General features: G+C 40.8%; 1 protein-coding gene across 9 annotated transcripts in view; it reads right to left on the reverse strand.

The window, feature by feature from the left end:
- The window catches only part of LOC108282135 (leukocyte immunoglobulin-like receptor subfamily B member 1), a 59,402-nt gene that overhangs the window by 31,606 nt on the left and 18,907 nt on the right, over window positions 1-8,889 (reverse strand). For 7 of the 9 annotated variants that reach the window (XR_005195355.1, XR_005195357.1, XR_005195360.1 and 4 more), the window contains 3 exons: window positions 7,858-7,953; window positions 3,073-3,240; window positions 2,607-2,739 (listed from right to left, as the gene is read on the reverse strand). The gene's annotated coding sequence lies outside the window, so the exon portion shown is untranslated. Of the gene's footprint in view, window positions 1-2,606; window positions 2,740-3,072; window positions 3,241-7,857; window positions 7,954-8,889 lie in introns of those variants that run through there. The other 2 variants (XR_005195354.1, XR_005195353.1) reach the window with 1 other exon arrangement.

Below are 8,889 nucleotides of genomic sequence, written 5' to 3' on the forward strand. Positions count from 1 at the left end.
TTAGTTTTTTTTTTTTGTTTTGTTTGTTTGTTTGTTTTGCAGAATCCCCAAGGAGATTTCCCTAATGGGACTGGGACCTTAACCTCACTCAGTCACATTGTAGGAGCCAGTGTAGCTGTGAAATTATCTTAGGAACTCAAGCGTCTAACAAAAAAGCAAATAAAAATAATAAAACTTATTTTTTATATTCACTTATAAATGCTGTTGTACTTAGAGATGATCACTCATATAACATCATTTGTTTTGGTTTGGTTTTTGCCAATTATTTGGTTGTTTGTATTTCCAAAAAGTAAATAAAAATTTTTATTTTTTAAAACAAAAGAATTATGAGGATTGAAAACAGCTCATTTTAGGAATGTCAGTTATTAACCTGAAAGTAACTAATGATTTTATGGTTGGTTACTCTACTAGATGTGAATAAAAATTGTGCCTTTAGCCTTCTATTACATCAGTGGAAACTTAATTGAGATGCATTAATTATGTTCTAGATTGATTCTAAATACAATGTTTTTAATCTAAGTGTGGAGAATTGTAAACATATGGTTGTAACCAGAATTTAAATGATTATAACCTTTTGGCACGGGGTGGTGGCTCATGTATATCATCCAAGCACTTTGGGAGGCTGAGGCAGGTAGAAGGCCTGAAGCCAGGAGTTCGCGACCACCCTGGCCAATGTGGTGAAACTTTGTCTCTACTAAAATACAAATAATAATAATAATAATAATAATAAAATAGCGAGGTGTGGTGGTGCACACCTGTAATTCCAGCTACCTGGGAGGTTTAGGCACGAGAATTGCTTGAATCCAGGAAACAGAGGTTGCAGTAAGCTGAGATTGCACCACTGCACTCTAGCCTGGGTGACAGAGTGAGACTCTGTCTCAGAAAATAAAATAAAAGATTATAACTTTTTAAAAGTAAAAACTCCAAACATATGTTCTTTTGTGTCATTATTTATATATAATAAAGAGTGAAAACAATCCAGATGTCCATCAACTGGTGAATGTATAAACAAAATGTGATATATCCATAGAATGGAATATCATTCAATCATATAAAGGAACAAAGACCAGTTACGTGCTATAACATGCATAGACCGTGAAAACATGCTAAGTGGAATTGGATTTTTGCCATTGTTTTTGTTGTGAATGTGGTTAATTTTGCTGTTGTTAATGTGGTTGATTTATTTATTGTTTTAAAGTTTCAGTAGTTTTTGGGGAACAGGTGGTGTTTAGTTGCATGCATAAGTTCTTTAGTGGTGATTTTTGAGATTTTGGTGCATTCATCACCCAAGGAGTGTATAGTGTACCCAGTGTGTAGTCTTTTATCCCTCATCCCCTCCCATCCTTTTCCCTGATTCCCCAGAGTCCGTTACATGATTCTTATGCCTTTGCATCCTCATAGCTTAGCTTCCACTTATGAGAACATACAATGTTTGGTTTTCCATTCCTGAGTTATTTAACTTAGAATAACGATCGCCAACTGCCTCTAGGTTGCTGCGAATGCCATTATTTTGTTCTTTATGGCTGAAGTATTCCATGGTGTGTATGTGTATGTGAATGTGTGTGTGTGTGTGTGTGTGTACACACAGACATACATGTTTTTCATGTTTCTTGGCCATTTGTATATCTTAAGAACTGTCAAAAGTCAAAAGGGGAATTGGAGTTTGAGGGAACAATTTTATGGCTGTTTTTCAGTATAATCATCAGGTGAATATAGTTCTGTTCAGCTAGTGTTACTTTAATCCATTATCTGTACCCAGGAAGGGAGACATTTATCACAGAGATAGACACAAACCTGGAATGCTTTTCCCCAAAGGTGAGTAACTATAGTGTGAGCCCTAAAATTCACTGCAGATAGGTCCTGATTTGGCGCAAGATATGCTTTATCCACTGATGTGAAATGTCCAGGTGTTTTTTGGTATGGTTTTGTTGGTGAAAGACACAATACTCTCTAATCTAAGGCATCTTCTCCAAATCCCACTGAGGCACAGGTGCAGCACAGGGAGGGGGTCATGGAGTTTCCTGTGAGAGATTTGCCTTCTGAACCCTGGGCAGATCCTCCCCACCTTGGGATCTCTGTGAAACTCTGGGGTCTCCTAATTGATCTGGACCAAGTTGTGAGGTGGAATTCCTCCCAGGCTATAGTCTCCCCTCTTCCTCTTTGAATTTTACCAAGACAGATCAGGGTTTTGAAGGTGGGAGTCATAGTGTCACCTCCCACAGGCCCTGGCTGTGCAGATGGATGAGGCTACAGTGCCTGGATGGAGTAAATCTACTGGGAGCCTGGATTCTTCATCTTGAGGTTGTCCCATCAGCAGCCCCATAGGAAGGGGAACTGCCCTCTCTGGGAGCCTGGCTTTCATTTCCTTATAGATGGGGCTGGGGCAGCCACCAGCTCTCTTCATACATTTCAGACGGAAATGGTGCCTCCCTGATTTTTTTCTGCTATTTGCCTCATCTGTCCTCATCTCATCAAGGGTCAGGACATAGGAGCCAACAGACCCAGCACCTTTCTGAGTCTGTCCTAAGTGAGGGTTACTAGGTGCTTGTGCTTCTCAGAACCTCCCCATGGGTTCTTCTCTCCTTTAGGCTGTCCATCAAAACAGCATCGTGGGATCCTTACCAAGGCAGTCATCTCTCCAGCCCTGGAGATGCTTCGGGGAAGTTGCAGGTCCATGCTGCAGGCAGACTTGTATAAGTAGAGATGTATCTCACATCTGGCTGTGAAATTCAAGTTGGGCTGCAGATGGCAATGAGAAAAAAGGAGAAATAAAGAAATGCTAACTCTTCTTTTTATTTTTGGAGTATGGGTTTTGTTTCTTTCAGTTTCCTTTTTATAATTCCCTTTTTTCCCCCATTTTTTAATAGCGTTCACTGTCACCTCCCTTAAAAGTAACCTCTGAATCATTCCTGTCTCATTGATGCCCCCCCACCCCCCACCCCCGCAACCCTGTTTCCTTGAGCATTCTCCTGCAATTCAGTCTGAATTGAAAGGTTTGGGAACAAGTACTTAGTCTTGAGCTTTGATTTTGTGGTGGGATAGGTAATCAATTTTACTTTCTGAATTGCTAACCTTCATCTCTGCCTGCATGACCTTAGGCAGTAAGTCCCATCTCTGAGCTTCAGCTTCCTCATTTTCGGCCTATTGTCATGAACCTCCTCCTGAGTGGTTTTGGGGGCCAGTTGTGCCTGGGTCATGCGAAGGCGTCAATTGTGGTACTTTTCCAGACCAGGTTAAGACCTGAGGGGTTGAAACACGAGTGGATCCTGGTGTTGGACTGCACAGTCATGGTGAACAACTTATGTGCGCAACAGCCCAGATCTGCTCCAAACACTGAGAAACCTACTTACAAAGTTTCTGAAATATGTAGCCATGATCCTATGAAGAAATGAGAAATGAAACTTCCTGACACAGGCCGGAAATCTTAAGAAGCAGCAGAAGCCAGAGCTGAGTGGCTGCTGGTGACTTGCAATGTTAAGGGGTGACTAAGGGGAGAAGTTTTGACCTCTGTGAGACAGAAGAGAGCCCCAGGCCCAGGGACCCCACAAACAGGGAAATGTCAGGATTTCAAATGAAGGACAGAAGCTGTGGCTCCTCCTCCCCTGTGTTTGTGGATGGCACTGGAATACCTCTGCTTTTGACTCAGGTCCATGGTCAGCCCCAAGCCGCCTCCTCCATGTGTGTGTGAAACAGATTCACTGCAGCATTATCAGACATTGGTGTATGTCCCAAATGTGAGTCTGAGGCTCTCACTGGACCCTCCCTTGCTGAGCAAAGCCCTGAGCAGACTCATGACACTGGCAGGTGGAACAATCTCCCCTTTTCAAGCTGTAACTCCCAGCACAGCCCTGGTAGAAACCCTCTCTGACAGATGAGGCCTGTTGGGGGCAAATGTCCAAGAATGACAAGAAGGAGGAATCATCCTAATGATCAAAAGTGCTATGATTGGCGGGGCGCTGTGACTCATGCCTGCACTTCCCAGCACTTCGAGAGGTCAAAGCAGGCGGGTCACTTCAAGCCAGGAGTTCAGGACCAGCCTGGGCAATGTGGCAAAACATCATCTGTAAAAAAATTAGCTGGGTGTGGTGTCATGAATAGTGACCTGCAGCTCCATTTAAGTTGCTGCAAAACTCAATCCCTTGTACAACAGTTGCAAAAAATTAAAAATACCCAAGAATATACCTAAGCAAGGAGGTGAAAGATCTTTACAAGAACAACAAAACACTGCAGAAAGAAACTGGAGATGACACAAATGGAAACATATCCGATGCTCATGGATTGCAAGAATCAATATTATGAAAATGATCATACTGCTGAAAGCAATCATCAGATTCAATGCAATTCCCATCAAAATGCCAACATCATTTTTCATAGAATTAGAAAAAACAATCCTAAAATTCATGTGGAACCAAAAAAGAGCATAAATGCCAAACCAATCCTAAGCAAAAGTATCAAATGTAAATTTAATAAACTAATTCTAGGCTGAATTGTGGGTTTTGTATTTTTTATTTTTGACAGAGCCTCGCTGTGTCTCCCAAGCTAGAGTGCAAGGGTGTGATCTTCGCTCACTGCAACCTCTGCCTCCTGGGTTCAAGCAGCTCTGTCTCAGCCTCTCAAGTATCTGGGATTATAGGTGTGTGACACCACGCCCAGCTGATTTTTGTATTTTTAGTAGAGACAGGGTTTCGCCATGTTGACCAGGCTAGTCTCGAACTCCTGACCTCAAGTGATCTGCCTGCCTCGGCTTCCGAAAGTGCTGAGATTACAGGCATGAGCCACTGTGTCCGGCCTGAAGTGTGGGTTTTAAAATGTTATTTTTGTATTATATAATTTTCAAGTCATTAAAAAATACAAAGAGATCTGGCCTATAAACAAAAAATCCTAAAATTATTTCTTCATAAAAATGCAAATTATTTTCAATGGATTTGCATGCTTATTGGGATTGGACCTTCCAACAGCAAATTCAACACCAGGAGATACTAAAGAAATGCCTTCAGAAATTTATGGTGAGTGAAGAATTCTATATTAACCCAAATTCTCAAAGACAAGGGTAAATGACCTGTTGGCAGCTTGTCTCACATTAAACCCACTGTGTCAGGTTTCACTGGACGCCTTCAGTGTTACATGTACTTTCCCTTCTACATATATTTCATTATGCTTTATTTAATATAATTCAGGACATAGACACAGGCAAAGATTTCATGACCACATCACCAAAAGCAATTGCAACAAAAACTAAAATTGACAAATGGGATCAAATTAAACTGAAGAGCAAAAGAAACCATCGTCAGAGCAAACAGACAACCTACAGTGTGGGAGAAAATTTTTGCAATGTGTCCATCTGACAAAGGTCTAACATCCAGAATCTATAAGGAACTTAACAAATTTACAAGAATAAAACCGCCTCATTAATAACTGGGCAAGGGACATGAACAGATACATCTCAAAATAAGACATTCATGCAGCCAAGAAACATGAAAAAAAGCTCAACATCACTGGTCATTAGAGAATTGCAAGTCAAAACCACAGTGGGATACCAACTCACACCAGTCAGAATGGCGATTATTAAAAAGTCGGAAAAAACAGGCTGGTGAGGTTGCAGAGAAATAGCAACGCTTTTACACTGTTGGTGGGCATGTAAATTAGTTCAACCATTATAGAAGATTCTGTGGTGATGCCTAAAATATCTAGAACCAGAAATATCATTTGACACAGCAATACCTAGGTGTATACCCAAAGGAATATAAATCATTTTATTACAAAGATACATGCACACGTTTATTGCAGCACTATTCGTAATAGCAAAGACATGGAATCAGCCCAAATGCTCATCAACGATAGACTGCATAAAGAAAATGTGGTACATATACACCATGGAATACTATGAGCCATTATCCTCAGCAAACCAACACAGGAACAGAAAACCAGACACTGCATGTTCTCACTTATAGGTGGGAGCTGAACAATGAGATCCTATGGACACAGGGAGGGGAACTACACACATTGAGGCCTGTTGGAGGAGTGCAGGGCAGGAAGGGGAAAGTATTAGGATAAATAGCTAATGCATGCTGGGCTTAATACCTAGGTGATGGACTGATACATGCAGCAAACCACCATGGCACATGTTTACCTGTGTAACGAACCTGCAGATCCTGCACATGTACTCCAGAACTTAAAATACAAATAAAAATTAATTTTTTTTTCATAAACTTGATAGAGAGTGATAGGAAAAGGAAGGTATTTCCAGAGTCACAATTTTAAAAATATTTTACTCTTGTCACACTCAGTGAAAGCAATTCTAAATGATGTAATTTAGTTGGAAAAGCAAAGAATCCAAAATGTATAATGTGGCATCCTTGAGGGAGGAAAAATGGGAAAACCACATACTGAAACACATATATGTGCACATGCATCCTCATAGTTACATACATGGATAAGTACTCAGAATGGGAAAACCACTTATTCACACACACACACGTGCACATGCACCCTCCTAGATACATACATGGGTGAGTACTCAGAGTTCAGCTAATTTATAATTCTCTGCAGGGAGAGGAGAAATGAATCCTTTTTCAAAAATACAATCATTTTTATAACTTGGTAATCGTAAATAGTGCTGCATGAACTTAGGAGCGTGGACATCTCTTCTGTGTGCCGATTTCATTTCTTCTGGGTGTATACAAAGTGAGACTTCTGGATTATACGGTGGTCGCACTTTTAGTTTTTTGAGGGGCTTCCATACTGTTTTCCAAAATGACTGTATTAACTTACATGTCCACCAATGGTGTGCAAGGATTTTCTTTTCTCCCCATCCTCACCAACACTTACCTTTCATCATTTTGAAAATCGCCAATCTAACAGCTGTGAAGTGATATTTCACTGCAAAATTTTACTTTTTACACATATATGTGTATACATATGTATGCACATATACACACATGCATATATATGTACATATGTATATGCACATATATACACATGTATGTATATATACAGTTGGATGCATATGTATGCATACATTTGGATGTATACATATATGTGTATACATACATACATATAAACTTCAATAAGCTATAACCTGGCATCTATTAGAATGGTTACTATGAAAAAGAGTAGTCTGGGCACGTGGTTCATGCCTGTAATCCCAGCACTTTGGGAGGCTGAGGCGGGTGGATTTCCTGAGGTTAGGAGTTCAAGACTAGCCTGACCAACAAGGTGAAGCCCTGTCTCTACTAAAAATACAAAAAAATTAGCTGGATGTGGTGGCAGGCACCTGTAGTCCCAGCTACTCAGGAGGCTGAGACAGGAGAATTGCTTGAACCCGGGAGGTGGAGGTTGCAGTGAGATGAGATCATACCACTACACTCCAGCCTGGGTGATGGAGCAAGACTCCATCTCAAAAAAAGGAAAAAGAAAAAAAAGAAAAAGAGTAGAGTAACAAGTGTTGATGAGAATGTGGAAAAAATAGAATCATTGCGCTCTGCTAGTGGTAATGTAAGTGAGTACAATGACTACAAAAATACTACAGATGTTTTTCAGAAGTTAATGATTAGAACTGCCATATGTTTCAACGATGTCACTGCTGGATGTGTACCTTAAGGAAATGAAATCAGAACGTTGAAGAGATGCACACACTCCCATGCTCACTACAGCATCAGTCACAATAACCAAGACATGGAACCCACCCAAGTGTCCATCAGCAGGTGAATGGATACAGAAAATGAAGTGCCCAGTATATACACAGCAAAAAACTATTCAGCCTTCTAGAGGAAGGAAATTGTTTCATTTGTGACAACATGGATGAGCCTAGGGGACATCACGCTAGGTGGAATAAAGAAGGCACAGGAAGTCACCTACTGCATGATCTCACTTATGTGTGGAATGCGCCAGGCCAACTCATGGAAGTAGAGTGGAAGGTGGTTCCCGGGAGCTGGGCTGGGTGGAATCAGAGAGCTGTATTGAAGGAGACCACATTTCAGTTACATAGGAGGAGTAAGTTTAGCAGATCTTTTGTACAATACAGTGACTACAGTTACTAACAATGGATTGTATATGTGAAAACTGGTTAAGAAAGTAGATTTTAAATGTTCTCTTAACAAAAAGATAACTATGTGATGTTACAGATAATTAGCTTGACCTAGGGATTTCACAGGATATTCATGTATTAAAATATCATGTTGTACACCCTAAATATGTAGAATTTTTTATTGCCAGATAAAATGAAGTAAAACATTAAGATAAAAAATATTATTTTGAAACAAACTGTACATTTTAAAACATGCCTTTTATATGATGGAAAATTCCATTTTATATGTGATGACTTCTTTTTTTTAAAATTTTTTGAGACAGAGTCTGTCTGTGTTGCCCAGGCTGGAGTGCAGGGGCACAATCTCAGCTCACTGCAACCTCCACCTCTTGCTGAGCTGATTCTCCTGCCTCTGCCTTCCAAGTAGCTGGGATTGTAGCGTGCACCACCACGTCCGGCTAATTTTTGTATTTTTAGTAGAGATTGGTTGCCATGTTGGCCAGGCTGGTCTTGAACTCCTGGCCTCCAGTAATCTGCCGCCTCTGCCTCCCAAAATGTTGGGATTACAGGCGTGAGCCACTGCACCCGAGCACATTGCCTCTTTTACTATTCTCAAGAAACATTTGTGATGCTCTGAGTGTGTTTGTGTGTTTCATTCGTGTGTCAGTATTTTTAAGAAATCACCAATGGGGCCGGGTGCGGTGGCTCACGCCTGTAATCCCAGCACTTTGGGAGGCCGAGGTGGGTGGATCACAAGGTCAAGAGATCGAGACCATCCTGGTCAACATGGTGAAACCCTGTCTCTACTAAAAATACAAAAAAAAATCAGCTGGGCATGGTGGCACGTGCCTGTAATCCCAGCT

Source organism: Cebus imitator, unplaced genomic scaffold (assembly GCF_001604975.1).
Source record: "Cebus imitator isolate Cc_AM_T3 unplaced genomic scaffold, Cebus_imitator-1.0 Scaffold235, whole genome shotgun sequence".
NCBI classification, from domain to species: Eukaryota; Metazoa; Chordata; class Mammalia; order Primates; family Cebidae; genus Cebus; species Cebus imitator.